This window comes from Mauremys reevesii, linkage group 19 (assembly GCF_016161935.1).
Source record: "Mauremys reevesii isolate NIE-2019 linkage group 19, ASM1616193v1, whole genome shotgun sequence".
NCBI lineage: Eukaryota > Metazoa > Chordata > Testudines > Geoemydidae > Mauremys > Mauremys reevesii.
The window spans coordinates 25,413,593-25,431,063 of NC_052641.1; the positions used below are offsets into that span (position 1 = coordinate 25,413,593).

General features: G+C 43.6%; 2 long non-coding RNA genes across 3 annotated transcripts in view; one reads left to right on the forward strand and one right to left on the reverse strand.

Moving 5' to 3' along the window:
* LOC120386676 overlaps positions 1–8,462 on the reverse strand; it is a 23,235-nt gene extending 14,773 nt beyond the window's left edge. Inside the window, exons 1-2 of the long non-coding RNA XR_005589850.1 lie at positions 8,418–8,462; positions 7,049–7,181 (exon numbers count right to left, since the gene is read on the reverse strand). This is a non-coding gene — a long non-coding RNA (uncharacterized LOC120386676). The remainder of the gene's footprint in view (positions 1–7,048; positions 7,182–8,417) is intronic.
* Positions 1–17,256, forward strand: part of LOC120386680 — a 23,381-nt gene extending 6,125 nt beyond the window's left edge. For both annotated transcript variants that reach the window (XR_005589860.1, XR_005589861.1), the window contains exons 2-3: positions 507–649; positions 17,073–17,256. This is a non-coding gene — a long non-coding RNA (uncharacterized LOC120386680). The remainder of the gene's footprint in view (positions 1–506; positions 650–17,072) is intronic.
* The last annotated feature ends 215 nt before the right edge of the window (positions 17,257–17,471 follow it).

Sequence of the window (17,471 nt, forward strand, 5' to 3'; positions counted from 1 at the left end):
TGGGATTGAGAGACAGACTTCACAAGCCAGGGCAGCCACATGATGGTAAATTCCTTTTTGTGACTTTGTTGTGCTTAATGGACATTATATGACTCCTTTACAGAGATGCTGCTCTCCAACTCACGCAGCATAAGAAAAGAGTAAAGCACAGGGGGGACTAATGTGTGACTATGGAGTTCATAGGCCCACTCTTCATTTGTGTCATGTTCTAGGCTAATTTTAGGCAGCAGAAAATATACATTTCCTGGATAAAGACAGAAGTGTAAAGAACAGATCTGGTTCAGCTCACATGCTCTCACAGCAGGTGGCCATTACAGAAAGTTAGAATGCGCTCCCACACCAAGGAAGCCTGCTCCCTAAGGACTACGACTGTCAGCATGCCACAGTCAGAGCCAGCTGTTCACTTTTTTCACCTCAACTCGAGAGAAACTCAGAGAGGATCATTTTAGACTCCATTTGGAACATCACAATAACTCTCCGCCCTGGTGGAACTTCTCTCTCCACAGATGTGCTGACCCATCATGCAGGAACCGCATGGATTCCTGGGATGCCCTTGCTCAGCTGTCTGGTGCTGATGAGCCTGACCGCCCCAAAGCAGTAGCCTGTCTGCACATTTTCTGCAGCTGGGGCCAATTCATGAGCCTAAGAGGTGAGTCAGTTTTAGAGTCTAGATCTTAAAATAGGAAGATGAAACTAATAAAACATATAGCAGGCTTGCAACCTATAGCAAAGGAAAGCTCCATCACAGGCGTCCCCAACACGGTGCACACGGGTGCCATGGCACCCGCCGGGGCATCTAAGTGCACCCACGTACTGGCCAGTGGATGAGCAGCCGCTGAAATGCTGCTGAAATTCGGTGGCATTTCGGCGGTGACGCCTCTGGATAACGCTGCTTGTCGGCGGCATTTTGGCGGATGCTCGTCCGCCGCCATGGTCCTCTGTGGCTCGTTGTCTGGCGCCTGCCAGATGAAAAAGATTGGGGACCACTGCCCTATCATGTCTCATCAGGCCATCTCCTGGGGCTGTGTCAGGTTCCCCTCTCACACACACACACACACACACACAGAGGACATTTTTTCTGCCTTACCTTGTCCAGGGGAGATTTAAATGTTGAGGGTCTCTGCCCCTTCCCTGGGAGTCTGTTCCACAGCCCAATAGAGGTCACTGCCAGCCTAAGCTTCCTGTTAGTCATTTCTCCCACTATTCCGCCTTTTCCCATCCTTCCCCTTCACATATCTGTAGATTGTTGCCATCTCCTCCTGAGTTCAGCTAACTTCTCCCACTTCTCTAATCTCGCTCGCACCACTTGTATTATTTTTCTGTCCCCGCTAATGTTTGCAACTCTTTCCATTTTAACACAATTAATGAATCTCATAATCTTGCTGTTTATTCCCACTCCCAGATCATTAATGAAAACTAATTAAAATAATGAGACTGGACCTAACTGATTCTGGGGAGCCCCCTGGACATCTCCCATTAATATGATACGTGGCTGTTTAGCATTGCCCTGTTTAACCACCCAACAGCTAATCTTCAGTCCACAGGACTGTGTTCCTATCCCTGTCCATTTGCATGTATTATTCAGTACAGGTGCAATGAGACATTGAAGCCAATGACTTATTCAAATCTAAATATTTAACAGTTCCTTCAGTCCCACCATCTACTAGGTTAGTAATACTATCAAAACCAGCCATGCAGTTTGTCAGTCAGGATAATCTGCCTACCCCCATGCCCAGAACTATCAATACAAAACCATAAGGCATCATCACTTAGCAGTGTAATCAGGAAGAAAAGTTGTGTTATCTCCTTTTAACATAAATGGACTACAGCTACACAAACTTGGGTGTGTGAAAGAACCGCCAGCTGCATTCCACGAGTGTGCACTGAAAAGCCATGGTCACCAGTGCTTAGATACTATGGTGATGAGCACAGTATAAAATATTTGATAGGCATCTCTCTTTCCGCCTACTTAGAGTTAACCACTGGAATCTAATTTTGGTGAAGTTGAGCAGCTTATATAAGTTAATTAAACCTGTCCCAAAGAGTGGCTCACCGTCAGATTTCAAATATGTTTGACATTCGACATTGGTGAGGCCTCATCTGGAGTACTGTGTCCAGTTTTGGGCCCCACACTAAAAGAAGAATGTGGAAAAATTGGAACGAGTCCAGCAGAGAGCAACAAAAATGATTAGGGGGCTGGAGCACATGACTTATGAGGAGAGGCTGAGGGAACTGGGATTGTTTAGTCTGCAGAAGAGAAGAATGAGGGGGGATTTGATAGCTGCTTTCAACTACCTGAAAGGGGGTTCCAAAGAGGATGGATCTAGACTGTTCTCAGTGGTACCTGATGACAGAACAAGGAGTAATTGTCTCAAGTTGCAGTGGGGGAGGTTTAGGTTGGATATTAGGATATTAGGAAAAACTTTTTCACTAGGAGGGTGGTGAAGAACTGGAATGGGTTACCTAGGGAGGTGGTGGAATCTCCTTCCTTAGAGGTTTTTAAGGTCAGGCTTGACAAAGCCCTGGCTGGGATGATTTAGTTGGGGATTGATTCTGCTTTGAGCAGGGAGTTGGACTAGATACCTCCTGAGGTCCCTTCCAACCCTGATATTCTATGATTCTATGATAGGTTATGACCTTGAAAATTAGTTATGCCAATCAATTCATCTTCTTTAACCCACACATTTGCCAGCTAAGGATTAGATTACTGCAATAGGCTGTACATGGGGCAGCACTTTAAATCAATCTGGAAACTGATGCTTGTGCATAACAAGGCTGCTGAGTAAGTGGAGTCGCTGAAGCACCTTACATCACTGCTCTGGGATCTGCACAGGTTGCCTGTTGGTTTCTGGGTGGAGTTTAAGGTGCTGGTTTTAATGTACTGCATGGCAGATTACCATTTCCCCCATAAAAGCATCAAAGAGTCCTGTGGCACCTTATAGACTAACAGACGTATTGGAGCATGAGCTTTCGTGGGTGAATACTCATTTCGTCGGATGCATGACTATTTCCCCCATACTATCCTGCCAGATCTGTGGTCAGTGGAACTTTTCATACAACAGAGAGGAAGCTGTCAGCAGAAAATTTTCAAAGAGGGGTCCTAAACTTTGGAATTTACTATGCCCAGTTGCTCCAAAATAGCACAGATTTGTTAAGGATGAAAAGCTCTTCTCTTTACCCAGACTTCTGTAAAGGGAGCATATGATGAGGGCTGAGATTTGTGGAGGAGACAAGGTATGGTTTGGGACTGAGTTAATCTCTGGTTGGCCAATTTATCAATTTCTGGTTTGGGGGAGGGATAAATGTCAGTTTTACCTTTGACATCATTATATTTTTAATTATATCGAAGCACAGGCTAGGCATTGTATGTAAATCCAGATAAATACAATCACAAAAGAATCCTAGGATATGCACAATTTAACAGATTTGTAAATTTTTTTGGGGGAAAAAGGCATTTGGGGGAAAGACCGGAGAATCTGGTATATGTACTGAAACTGTCGCATCAAATCAGAAAAGAGAAAACTTTCATATATGGAAAACAATGTTTGCTTGCATTTTAGTCCACATTTGCATTCATTTAACATAGGTCCTTTCTCATTGCATGCATTAGGGATGTTTAATTGAAAGGTTACACACAGGGTCATCAACGTGGCACACAACGACTCTAGCCTTACAATAAACTTTCAACTTCAAAGGGATTGGCTGCATTCCTGAACCTTGTACCAATAAGCACTAATAACACTGAAAAATGAAAACCAAAACAGATGTCTCCAATAGCATTGGTTCGTATTAGCCGTTCACAGCTATTCTTGCACCTCTAGGCATAATGAAGTGAAGTCTTCTCAAGTTGTGTGCAAAGTTGCATTATACCACAGTAATGCCACTGGAATGCTCACCTTCATTTTTGCTTATTTCACTCTTGACAGACTGTTGCCATTGTAATCTTAAGAAAAGTTGTTTAAAATGTCATTTTAAAATGCCCTAAAATATGTAAACTCCAATAACTGTATGAACTGCTTGAAATTCATTGTTGACAAATGCACTCTCATGTTCATTAGAAGGCATAGTCTGAGTTCTACATTAACTCTGAGCACTGAGGAAAAAGATTTAGGCATCACTGTGCAGCTCATTGGAAACCTCTCATTGCCCAGTGATGGTCAAAAGGCATACAAGAGGTTGGTTTTAGTATTATCTTTTCTCTCATTCATTATACATTCTACTCTGTTGACATTATGTAAATCAAAGGTACGCTCTCACCTGGAAGTCTGTATTCATTTCTAATCAATTGAGCTCAAAGAAGAGATTACAGTAAAAAAGGGGTCAATGATGTGTGACAACAATTAGAGAGATGGAAAGATTTTTTATATGCGGTGAGATTGAATAGATAGAGACAGTTTACAAAGGGAATGCAATAGGGTAATACAAAATAATGAGTGCTCTAGAGAAGTTAAATCAGCCACTTCTATTTACCTTCTTTCATAATACAAGAAAGAGCACATTCAATGTAATACATTCAATGACATTTAAAGACAACATATTTAAAACTGATCAAAGGAAATACTTTTTCTTACATGGTGCATAATTAACCTGTGGAACTTCCTATCACATGATCACAAAGATCTGGGGGTTTAGTAGGATGTCAAAAAACAGCCCCCGTTACATTATATAGGGATTTTTTTTAATTTAGAAGGGATCTAAATACTCATGATTCAAGGCATAAAGAAATTGCTAAATGACAGGGGAGTACAAGAAACTTCCCCTATGGGCAGGTTATCCCCAAATCGTCCATTACCGGATTTCTTGCACTTTCGAGGCACTGGGCACTGGTCCTGTGAAGGACAGGATACTGTATTAGATGGACTACTGGTCTGATTGCATATTGCAATTTCTCTGTTGTCATTGTGGAAGTAATGCATCTTTGACTGCTTGAAATAGCCCATCAAAAATTAAAAATAAAAAAATTAGCAGGGATCTATCCATTAAGAAAACATTTTCACTGTAACACAAGATCACGGGTCTGTATTGGAATAATATTTAGACTATCAAACCCTAAAATATCTATTTGTCCTTGGTTTGCAAAGCTTTCTTCTCCATGTGATTTAGTCTCATTTTCTACAATATGCCCAATGAGTCTGATTCTGCCACATTGAGAGAACAAGGAGGAGAGGTGACAAAATAGTGAATGGCCTATAGAAGGCAGATCAAGAACTTCTTTCGTGTCTCACAACACAAAACAAGGGAACATTCAAAGGTGGCAAATTCAGAACTGATAAAAGGAAATATTTCCCATACAATGCACAATTGACCTGTGGAACTCACTGCCATGGGATATCACTGAGGGCAAAATCTTGGTAGTATTCAGAAAAGGATTTGACATTTGTATGGATAACATGAACATACAGTGTCATAATGGTAAATATTAAAAAATAAGCAATTATCCCATGCCTGTCTACTGCAGGGCTGATTTGCATCTTCTTCTGAAGCTTCTAGCACTGGTCACACTGTCAAAGACAGGACACTGGAAATGGACCTCTGGTCTGATCCAGTCCGACATCTGTGTTTCTAGACTGAGTCAAGTCTTTCTCACCAAACAGTCCCAGTGATTTCAGGGGTTCAATAGGACAGGCATTTACAGACCAATATATGCATTGAAGCAGAAGTTTAGAATTTAATGGCAGTTTAATGCCTTTCAATAGGTGACAACATACTGAAAATTTATTCATTGGTTTAAATATTGAGAGTCATAGGTACAACATCCTAGGTACTTGGCTAAAACCCTCATGTTCTAATCAGAAGAGCTAATATAATGAAGACCCTACTATATTTTATTGTGGATTTCTTTGATAGATTGATTTTCTTAGAGATCAATATCAGGTTCAGAAAACAGCCATTCTTAATTTAGCATCATACGAAGCACTCTCCCTCTCCTCCATCTCTTCCTCCCCCTATGCCTCCACAGACACCCAAAGACTATTTATACATTGAACATGCTAAATCTGACTCTAGGCTGCCATCTCATGCCTACCTCTGAAGTTAAGCCGGAAAAGCCCAATGCTTTCTTAGCACTGACAGTAACAATGCAAGTTGGTAAGAAAGAAAACTACTAATTGCCACTTCTGTGCAAATGAAAATAAGAGAAAGCGGATGATCTACCAGATGAACCATCTCAGTACACATTGGTTGGTGAATAACTTGTGTATCTTGTTATGCTGAGGAAGGGAAATGGAAATCTATTACAGTAAACAAGAGGGTCTTTTAGGGTATTTTGAGATTTCTGGGCAGGTCTCTCAGGTTTCCAGACATGCTGAAGTAAATGAGTACTCATCTTTGCCTACTGCATTATCATCACATAGTATCACTATACAACTCAGCACATTACATTGAACAATTCCAGCAATTCTCCACCCTAATACAATGTCTCTTCTTTCAGGCAGTGTAAAAAGTGTAAGGACGCAACCAAACAAAGACTTTCTGATCTGTAAGAGACATTGGTTTCCCCTGCAGTCATTGTCTGACTGTTCCTTAGTGCATTCTTCCTCTCAGATGAAGAATGCTATCGCACAGCATACCATGCAACCAGATCAATTATACTAGGCACTTTTGGAATATTAAGAATGGGCTTTTGATGCCTGCACAGATCTGCAGGGACCCTTCAGCTTGCTGGAGGGAAAGTGTTTAAGGCATTTATTGTGTGCTGTACTACGTAGACTGCATAATTTGACTTTACAAAGGAGAATAACCCTGAAGGGAGACATCATTCAAAAAAGGAAAAAGAGAGGGAGGGGGCATTAGCTAGGGAGGGTGTGCTCAAGTGGCAGGCTCAGAGGTACTGCAACAGCAGCAAAGCAGCTGTGCAAGGGATTTCCTCCAGGTGGAAATTCACCACTTTTGAAGGGGAAAAAAGCTCAGTTTCTACTACAGTAACATGGCTGCTCAGCTTCTCATCCGTGAAAATTTCTCTGTTGTCATGTGTCACAATCCTGGGGTTCCTACAACCTGATCTTGGTTACCTACTGCTACCATCAAGCTTCTCGCTTGGAAATTTTACCTCTGGGCACCGCTCCCTCTGCTCTTTTGTTACCAGAACCATGTCCCCCGGAGTGGAGATCCCCTGACTGGTATGGCAAGAGTTCTTTGAAGGCCACTGAAGAAATCCCCATTCACCGCAGCTCCACTCCAGACTGCATTAACAAATTGGTAGTTTATTATTTACAATTAAAATCCATGAGTGGCCACCAGTAGTGATCATCTGGCAGCGACCACATTCCTTTCCAAGCCCTGGAAATCTTATTTTATATCCCAGTTCAGCTTTCTTTTCATCAGCCAGGGACTCCCATGTTCTCCCATCCTGGTCTCACCCACCACCTTCTCGGCAGCCCAGACCTCTGTCATCCCTGATGGACCAGTCTCTGGAGACTGGAGAAAGCTTTCTTGGCAATTTCAGCCAGCCTGGACCAACCCATCGCCAGCAGGCCACTCTCTGCACTCCTTCCTCCCAAATTTCCTCTCACTGCTGACCAGCTAACGGACATCCCAGGATGGCTCCTAGCCACCCAATCGGCCCTCTCAGAGTCCTTAGGTTTCAAACCACTAGCTCCCTTCCGCCCACATATTTTATCTCCCACAAACCTCATACCTTAAACGATATAAAACCATAGAATCATAGGACTGGAAGGGACATTGAGAGGCCATTCCCTTGAGCAGAGCCGGCTCTGGCTTTTTTGCCGCCCCAAGCAAACAAAAAGGGGGGGAGGGGCCGCCGGAGCGGCAAAGCAGGGAAAAACAAAAACAAAACCACAGCGGGGCCAGAGCGGCAAAGCGGGGGGGGGGGGGACGGGACACACCAAAAAACAGCGCGGCTGGAATGGCAAAGGGGGAGGGGGGAAACTGCAGCAAAGCCGGAGCAGCACAGCAGGGGGAAAAACAAAACAACAACATAAATCCCCGGTGGGGCTGGAGCGGTAAAGGCGGGGGAGGGGGAACAGGGCGCTGGAGCGGCAAAGCAGGTGAAGAAAAAAAAAGAAAAAGCAAACACGGCGCAGCCAGAGCGGCAAAGCAGGGTGGGGGGAACAAAAACACGGGGCAGCTGGAATGGCCAAGCAGGGAAGAAAGAAAAACCTGCAGCAGAGCCGGAGCGGTGAAGCGGGGTGGGGGAAAACCAAAAAACCTGCACGGCTGGAGCGGCAAAGCAGGTGAAAAATCAACCACCTGCAGCGCAGCTGGGGCGGCAAAGCGGGGGCGGGGGGGGAACGGTGCAGCCGGCAAAGCAGGGGGAACAAAACAAAAAAACCGACAGGGCGGCCGGAGCCAGGGGCCTCCCTGTGCTGCAGAGTGCGCGCCCGGTCTAATGGGGGAAGGGGAGGGAGCGAGGGGGGAGAGAGAGAGGGGAGCAGCCAGGGCTTCAGGGGGGCGCTCACCCCGCGGCCCCGACCTCCGCGCCGCCTGCCGGGAGGGCTCCGCGCTGCTCCGGTCGGTGGGGAGGGAAGGACGCGGGCTGCCCCGCCGGGCTTGCTGCAGGGCGCTCCCCTCCTCTGCCCCCTACAGGCGGCCAGAGCAGCAAACAAAAAAAACAAAAAAAAAGCGTCAGTGCCGCCCTAGGATTGGGCGGAAGCCGCCCCCTAGAATCTGCCGCCCCAAGCACCAGCTTGCTCAGCTGGTGCCTGGAGCCGGCTCTGCCCTTGAGAGGTCATCCCCTGCAGCACTAAAGTATATAAACACATCACAAACCCTACCATTCTCCACACCATTAAAAAGGGCTTTGCTTTGCAGTGACCCAGCAGAAACATGAGTTTGTTGTTGTTCTTGCTGGTTTCCCCCCTGGTGATATTTTTGCCCAGAAGTGATTGTGTCCAGCAGTCAACTACTCTCAGATCTTGTCTACAGCTAGATTTGTCTCTCTTGCTCCTGTCTGAGTCTCGGTGAGAATTCACTACCTAGTGAGGCCTAGAAAGTCCTTCCTGCTGAATCAACGGGCAGAAAGTGAAGAGGCAAATGAAACCAAATGACTCAGATGGCAATGATGAATCCAAATGTCTAGTGACTTGGACGGCAACCAGTTTGTCTCTGCCTCTGCTAGACTTAATGCGATCATTGTGAGCCGTCTGAAAGATCTGGAGCAAACCGATCACTACCAGCCGATTTGCTCTGTTTTCTTTTAGCTGCCATCCCAAAATACTTCACAGCAGTAAAGGCTCCACAATGAGGTGCATCCAGATGCTTCATCCAGATGATACATAAAGTTCAGGAAATTCAAACACACATCTGGGTACTAAAAAAAACCAGCAATAAAAACTAAATTTTTATTAATAAAATGAAAAGAAACCTTTTTCCAGATTAATCTAAAGATGGGCTGATTCAGGTAGCATTAAAATCCCTGGGGATAATGGGGTAACCTGCTTTGCCTAGCACACCCAGCAGTCCAGGTTGGGTAACAATGAGACTCATAGAGCTGCTGCTGGGCCTAAGAAAGACTGGGATATGGTTTAATTTCCACTTTTGTGAAGGGCACAGCCACGCTAGCTGAACTGACCACCAGCCTGAGGGCCTGGCTGACAGCTCCCCAGCCAGTACAGAATGTTGTTTTAAACGTAAGTAAAATAACTCAGAGGAAAATGACACTAGCAGGTGTATGTGCATCAGGCAAGAGAAATGCACATCAAATCCAGGGTTAATTCTCTCCTACAGTGACAACTGAGTCAGAAAGCCAAGGCTCAGTTCTGGGCCTTTGTCCAGTGCCTAGTGCCTTAGCCCTTTATTTGGGCAGGATCGTTACTTTCATAGAGTCTGTGGAATCAAGAGACGATTGCACCATTCAGGGGTGGTTGAAGTGCCAATGGCCCCGAAGGCCAAAATGCTAGAGATTGGCAGAGTACATGAGGCAGGCAGGTATCAATGTGAGAACAAGCCAGTCAGCACACAGGTATGCCCACCTCCTCTCACTGCCATTCCTCTTGTATCACAGGATTCTCCGGGCATCATACCCAGAGTGGTTACTGCACTAGTATACGTCACTTAGCCTGTTTGGCCTTGTTCTTCAGACTGCTACAAGCCCACAATAATCCCCAGAAATGCACTGCCCATCCACTGCTTAAATGTGTGGTACAGTACATATAAAATCCATTGTGAACATGGTGGTAATGTCTAGCCTGTATCCTGGGGCAGGGAAAGGTAGTGAATCCATTTTTCTGTACTGAATAGGCTGTATAGATGGTTCTGGTCAGGCTGCTACGATAATTGGTACTTGAAATAAAGTTAACGCCACTGCTTCATGGCTATCTAGAGAGATGAAATACTGATAATCTAATGTCCCTTCTGTTTGTGGCAAGAACAAAGAATGTAAAATGGCTGCATTCCTTTAAGTTCAAACCCCGCTACTTCCTACTGCATCTGAGGGCGTCTTGCTAAAATACTACAAGCAAAAAAAAATGCCCCAAATCTCCTTGCCTGCTAAGGTGCTGAGTGCCTCTCTTCCAGTCCTGGCCCTCAGACATGGAAAGAGAGCGCAGCCTGCAATGCAGAGACAAATAAAAGAGAAAAACTCTGAAAGAAAGGTGGAAGGGCCTGTGGATCTGCATTTAGAACAATGTGGTACAGGTGAGAAGCTGCTGGCGCCCACAAGGAGAAAGCATGAAAAATTCCTTGAAATATTAACGCTAATCCTTCCCACAACCTCCATCTAGTGTTTTAGATTGCAAGCTGTCCAGAGCACAAACTTATCCTCATTTCATGTCTAGTAAAGCACTGAGCTGAACTACTAAATACACAAAGAGCAACTCAGGCTACTGCTGCACTGAAAGGGAGGGTATAAAATGGAGCCCAGCTGAGGTCATGCCTCCCCCCCAATCCCTCACCAGACCCAGAAATACAGGGGGCGACACCACACACATTCTGGGGGCAGTAGTGCCTAGGTGACTTGCTCCCTTCCTCCACCAGGTAGCCTTTGGGAAAGAAATTCCAGGAATGAGCTAGATTGAAGGACAACTCAAGGGCTTGTGATTGATTTGGTTGCAGTTGTGTCTGTGTAAAAGAAAGCAGGAGAAAGCAGCAAGAAAACCAGGAAGCAACAAGAGAAGCACAAGTAGTGTGGCCCTTCCAAGAGAGCAAGCTTTTTGTGTGGGGTGCTAGCTAGGTAGGCAGGCTTGGAACTGTGCACAAGGAAAGTGCTTCCTGTTGTTTGATACTAATATTTTTAGGGAAGCAGGACATTCTCTAATGCTTTGTAAATAAACAGGATTGAATCAAAAATACCAAACTCTATTATCATTTCTCCTAACAAAAACAACCCAGAAAACCCCAAATATTGGCCAACTATGGGGATCAAAAGGGATAAAAAAGTCAGATTGCATTCTGCCATGTTCACGCTGAACATTCTCTCCCTGTGCTGATTGTCTTTTTGCTCCAGCCTCTTTTGTACCTCCCTCACTGTCTCTAACCCCTCCTGCCTCATCCCTTCCTTTGTTTTTCCATCCAGCTAAAACCCTCCTAACATAACCTCACTGAAAGGATTTAAAGAGCTATAAAAGGGGGAATCACAGAAATAACGTGACATTTGCAGCCATCGCATTGTTCACTCTGCTTGTATGCTCTCTCCCACTCCCTACGCTTTGTCCACCTTGTCTAATTGGACTGTAGCTCTCTGGGGCAGGCACTGTCTTTTGTCCTATGCTTGTGCAGCGCCTAGCACAGGGAGGCCCTGTTCTCAGCTGTCCCCTGCACTACTATAATGAATCCAGTAAATAAAACAAACAAATAAACACACAGTGATGAGGATGGCAACGGGAAGACCAAATGGGTGAGAAAACGTTAAGCCTGAATCCCAGTGCCACGCCACCAGATGCAAAGCAACAAGAGAATTAGTGTTGAGCCTGAACCTTGGGTCTTGTGCTTGGAAGTAAAGTCACATGCTGCATTGTTTTGTCCTTTTCTTTCTTCTCTAAAAAGTCAATCTGAGCCACTACGTGGAGGTGACATTATGCTGAGAAGAAAGGGCTGGAGTGCCAAGCTGGAATCTGGTCTCCTTTCCCTACAGACCCAGGACAGCCTGGGCCACAGCAGAGCAGACTCCCTCTGACACAAACACCTTCCCAGTCCCAGCCCGGCCCAGGCGGGATCCCCACTGAGATGAAGGTGTATTCTAGTGTGCAGGTCCCATTCCATCCCAAGCACCACTGATAAGATTGGGAAACAGTAAATGTCAAAGACGGGGGTGGGTTTTGTGCTGGGGCCTGTTGTCCAACTAGGAACTGGACTTGGAATCACCAGCATGTTTCAGATAGGCCACTGGACAAAATGCGCAAGGCTCTGAAGGTTTGTCCCCTGGTATCTTTACCAGTCCTCAGAGCCCACCCACATGCGCATCAGCCATCAAATCCTCTTTGAAATAATAAACATGCAAATAACAATTTGATCCACTTCTTCCAACCGCATTAGAAAAGCATGGATTGTTACTCTATTACTAGGGACCATTATCCAAACTGAGCACGTGAGCTCTGCCAAGTGAAATGTAAAAATATAATTAGAAAGGCCAAAAAAATAATTTGAAGAACAGCTGGTCAAAGACTCAAAAAGTAATAGCAAATTTTTTTTAAGTACTTCAGAAGCAAGAAGCCTGCTAAACAACCAGTGAGGCCACTCGATGATCGAAATGCTCAAGGAGCACTCAAGGACAATAAGGCCATTGCAGAGAAACTAAATTAATTCTTTGCATTGCTGAGGATGTGAGGGAGATTCCCAAACCTGAGCCACTCATTTTAGGTGACAAGTTTGAGGAACTGTCTCAGACTGAGGTGTCATTAGAGGAGGTTTTGGAACAAATTTATAAACTAAACAGAAGTAAGTCACCAGGACCAGAAGGAACTCAAATGTGAAATTTCAGAACTGTTAACTGTAATCTGTAACCTATCATTTAAATGAGCTTCTGTACCAAATGACTGAAGGATAGCTAATTTTAAATATTACAGGCCAGTAAGCCTGACTTCAGTACCGGGCAAACTGATTGAAACTCTAGTAAAAAACAAAATTGTCAGACACATAGATGAACATAATTTGTTGGGGAAGAATCAACATGGTTTTTGTAAAGGAAGATCATGCCTCACCAATCTACTAAAATTCTTTGAGGGGGCATCACCATGCCTTCATGGGTCACAAGTGAGAATACCAAATTCAGGGCAAACTGCTGAGAAATAGGGCAGACACACCCCAAAACTAGTAATTATACTCCCATAAAATATACCAAACCAGCAACAAAAGTAAACTTCAGTTTCACCACACTGGCTAACAAAAAGTCAGAAAAGCTGTTTTCTTAGGCATTCCAGTCCTTGTATCACCACCAAAAACACTAGACTTAAAGATGAGTGGTTGTTTAAAACCAATTTCATCAAATAAAAATTTCTTCTTATCCCAAAGGACAAGCCACACACCCAGATCAATATGCAACTCGGATCTTACCCAATAATCATGCTGTTGTCAATCCTTTAGTATCTAAAATCTAAAGGTAGATAGATAGATAGATAAAATTGGTTAAAGGAATCAAATACATACAGTAATTGCAAAGTTCTCAGTTCAGGCTTATAGCACTGATGGAATAAACTGCTGGCTTGTTAAGTCTCTCGTTTCTTCCAAATCACTGGAAGTCCTCTGTCCCTTGGATAGAATGCTCCCCTTAGTGTAAGTCCATAATCCAGAGGTTTGAGCAGGAAAGAGGCAAAACAGAGATATTTCCAGGGCCTTTTATAACTTCTTCCATGTGGAGGGAAATCCATTGTTTCAAACCAAGCCCTCAACGCAGCTAGTGGAAAATCACATGTAACAAGATGGTGTTTGGAGTCACAAGGGCAAGTCACATGTCCATGCATGATTTTGCTTAGTCACAGCAAAGGCCATTACCTATACTCTAGTTGTTCACATGAAAGTCCATCAAGCATGGATGGGCGTCTTCCATGGTCCATTGTGAGTTAAGTGTCCCTTGATGGGCCATTTAACTTGAATAGTCCCTTCAAGATGTGCAGTCTAAATACCTTGTGGGCATTACCACAGCAACAAACATATTTGAAATACTGGTATAGAGCCAATACTCATAACTTCAAATACAAAAATGATACATGCATACAGAGAGCATAATCATATTCAGCTGCTCATAACTTTCCATAGACACCTTACTTGACGTACTTTGTATAAGATTTGTTGCAATTATATAACAGTGGTAGCAACAGTCATCTGCATGGTCATATTTTAATCAGATAATGTTACAGCGGGTCAACAAGCAGGTGGACAAGGGGGATCCAGGGGATATAGTCTACTTAGATTTTTCAGAAAGTCTTGGACAAGGTCCCTCACCAAAGGTTCTTAAGCAAAGTAAGCTGTCATGGGATAATAGGGAAGGTTCTCTCATGGATCGGTAACTGGTTAAAAGATAGGAAACAAAGGGTAGGAATAAACGGTCAGTTTTCAGAATGGAGAGAGATAAATAGTGGTGTTCCTAAGAGGTCTGTACTGGGACCAGGCCTATTCAACATATTCATAAATGAGCTTGAAAAAGGGTTAAACAGTGAGGTGGCAAAATTTGCAGATGATACAAAACTACTCAAGATAGTTAAGTCCAAGCAGACTGTAAAGAGCTACAAAAGGATCTCTCAAAACTGGGTCATTGGGCAACAAAATGGCAGATGAAACTCAGTGTTAATGAATGCAAAGTAATGCACATTGGAAAGCATAATCCCAACTATACATATAAAACGATGGGGTCTAAATTAGCTGTTACCACTCAATAAAGTGATCTTGGAGTCATTGTGGATAGTTCTCTGAAAACATCCACTCAATGTGCAGAGGCAGTCAAAAAAGCAAACTCAATGTTGGGAATCATTAAGAAAGGGAGAGAGAATAAGACAGAAAATATCATATTGCCTCTATATAAATCTATGATACACCCACATCTTGAAGACTGCGTGCAGATGTGGTCGTCCCATCTCAAAAAATATATATATTGGAATTGGAAAAGGTTCAGAAAAGGGCAACAAAAATGATTAGGGGTATGGAACAGCTGCCATATGAGGAGAGATTAATAAGGCTGGGACTTTTCAGCTTGGAAAAAGAGACAGCTAAGGAGGAGGAATATGATAGAGGACTATAAAATCATGACTGGTGTGGAGAAAGTGAATAAAGAAGTGGCATTTAGTCCTTTTCATAACACAAGAACTAGAGGTCACCAAATGAAATTAATAGGCAGCGGTTTTAAAACAAAGAAAAGGAAGTGTTTTTTCCCACACAACGCAGTTAGTCTGTGGAACTCTTTGACAGAGACTGTTGTGAAGACCAAGACTATAACGAGGGTCAAAAAAGAACTAGATAAATTCATGGAGGATAGGTCCATCAATGGCTATTAGCCAGGATAGGCAGGGATGGTGTCCTAGACTCTGTTTGCCAGAAGCTGGGAATGGGTGACGGGATGGATCACTTGATGATTTTCTGTTCATTCCTTCTGAGGCACCTGGCACTGGCCACTATTGGAGGACAGGATACTGGGCTAGGTGGACCATGGGTCTGACCCAGTGTGGCCGTTCTTATGAGCAAAAATTCATCAGGTAACAGTATTTATTTGGGCCTGTCAGACAGTTTGCGAGCGCTAAACAGTATTGCAATGGTAATGCACTGGACATAACTCAAGCAAGACAGAGACTTAAAGAGAGAACAGAAGGAAGAAAAGTTGCCTCCGCTTGTTACAGGTGCCAGTCAGCCCCACTTTTGTCTGTAAAGTTCATTAATGAAGCTCTGTAGCGAATCATACACTGGGTGAGATTACTTTACACACAGCCATATTTAATTTGCAATAAGGGGAACACCTTGTTTTATTTTATTTCCATGTGCCCATTTAATTGGGCTTGTGATTATTTAGTGTCATGGCTGTGGAGCTCTTTTATGGGGGACAAAAGAAAATTTAATGAAAATTATTCACAAGCCCAACTTCTGACTAGTAAAACTGAGAGTTTAATGTAAAAGGCAAAGTCCCCATCTGGTACTTCTCTTTGAAAAGAACAGCCCATGTGAAGGATTTATTGTGACATTACAATGCTTGATGTCAAATAATCTAGCTGGAGGAACATTATTGCCCTAAAGAGAGCCATCAGGCTCTGTGTGACATGGATATTTGAAAGGATTAACTACACTTAAATCAATATGGGCAATGAAAACAGAAATAACCAATCTTTTGGCCACTCAATTATTTAAGAGTGTCTGTATTCCCCACAGAATGGAATTAAACGCATGTTTAAGAAAACTGACAATTAAATCTGTTTCTTTAATGCTGAAACAAGGACACAAGGATCCCAGATCGCTCTCCACAGTAGGGACTCATGGTTCAAAAACTGAAACATTCTGAAATGACTATTTATTTTGTGTACATTGTAGGTCATGTTTTTACTTTGCAGTGGAATTCATAATTACCCTGGTAAACTCTCTGTAACACAATCATAGACATGTAAAGTGATTTCCATTCACAAGTAAATGCCAAGTCAACACAAACAGAGTTCTAGGTGAATCTCAGAACTACAGACATAACATCATTTGGCCACTATTCCCTTTGGGCCCTGGGCAGATATGATTGCAGGATCAGGGCATATACTAGATACATACAGCACTAGGTGGGACAGAAACATTTGCAACAAGTGATCACTACCCATATTATACTGCCTCACGATTGGATGTGAACATCATGGTCTGTACATAAAACTGGCAGCTGCATGCTGACAAAACTTGCCAGCTCCCCCCTCCCTCTTCCCCTCAGTTTTATACTGCAAGAGCATGAGATATTGGCTCTAAAATTCTCAGACTATTAACACTAAGTGTATTTTCTGCTGACTGAATTTAAATAAGATGAAGGTTGCTACATCCTCTCCACTCTAGGGAAGTTTGTCTTATTGGTCTAAGGCTTTTAAAATCAGGATAATATTTTACAGAGTAAATGCTCCTCTCTTTTGGTTGGTGGTTACACCATTTCCCCTTAGGTGTTTTTCATCCCAGGTATGATGAGGAGTGATTCCTGGTTTGGAAACACATTCCTAGGACATTTCTATTTTCAGATGGTGCATAAAGTAGCAGCGAAGCAGGAAGCATTCACAGTCTGGAACAAGCACCCATCATATTGCAAATACCATAGGTGACAGGAGAACATCAGCTGCCTCCTTACGTTCTGTTTGGCTTCCTGGCCTGGAAAACTGAAAGATGTCCTTATAGTTGGACATAGTCTGATACACTAAGATCTCTTGTAAGGTAAGAGCCTCATAGTTTTCCATGCAGAATATTTTCAATTTAGAAAGAGCTTTTGTGAACTCATAGGTGGCTAAAGATTCCAATTCTTGATTTACATGCCGCTGCATGGCACGGCGGCGAAGAGCTCCTCTGAGCACAAAGAACGCACAAGACTAGTGCTGCATCTAGTGGAAGGTGGACTTGGAGCTCTAATAAACCCTGGCCCTGGC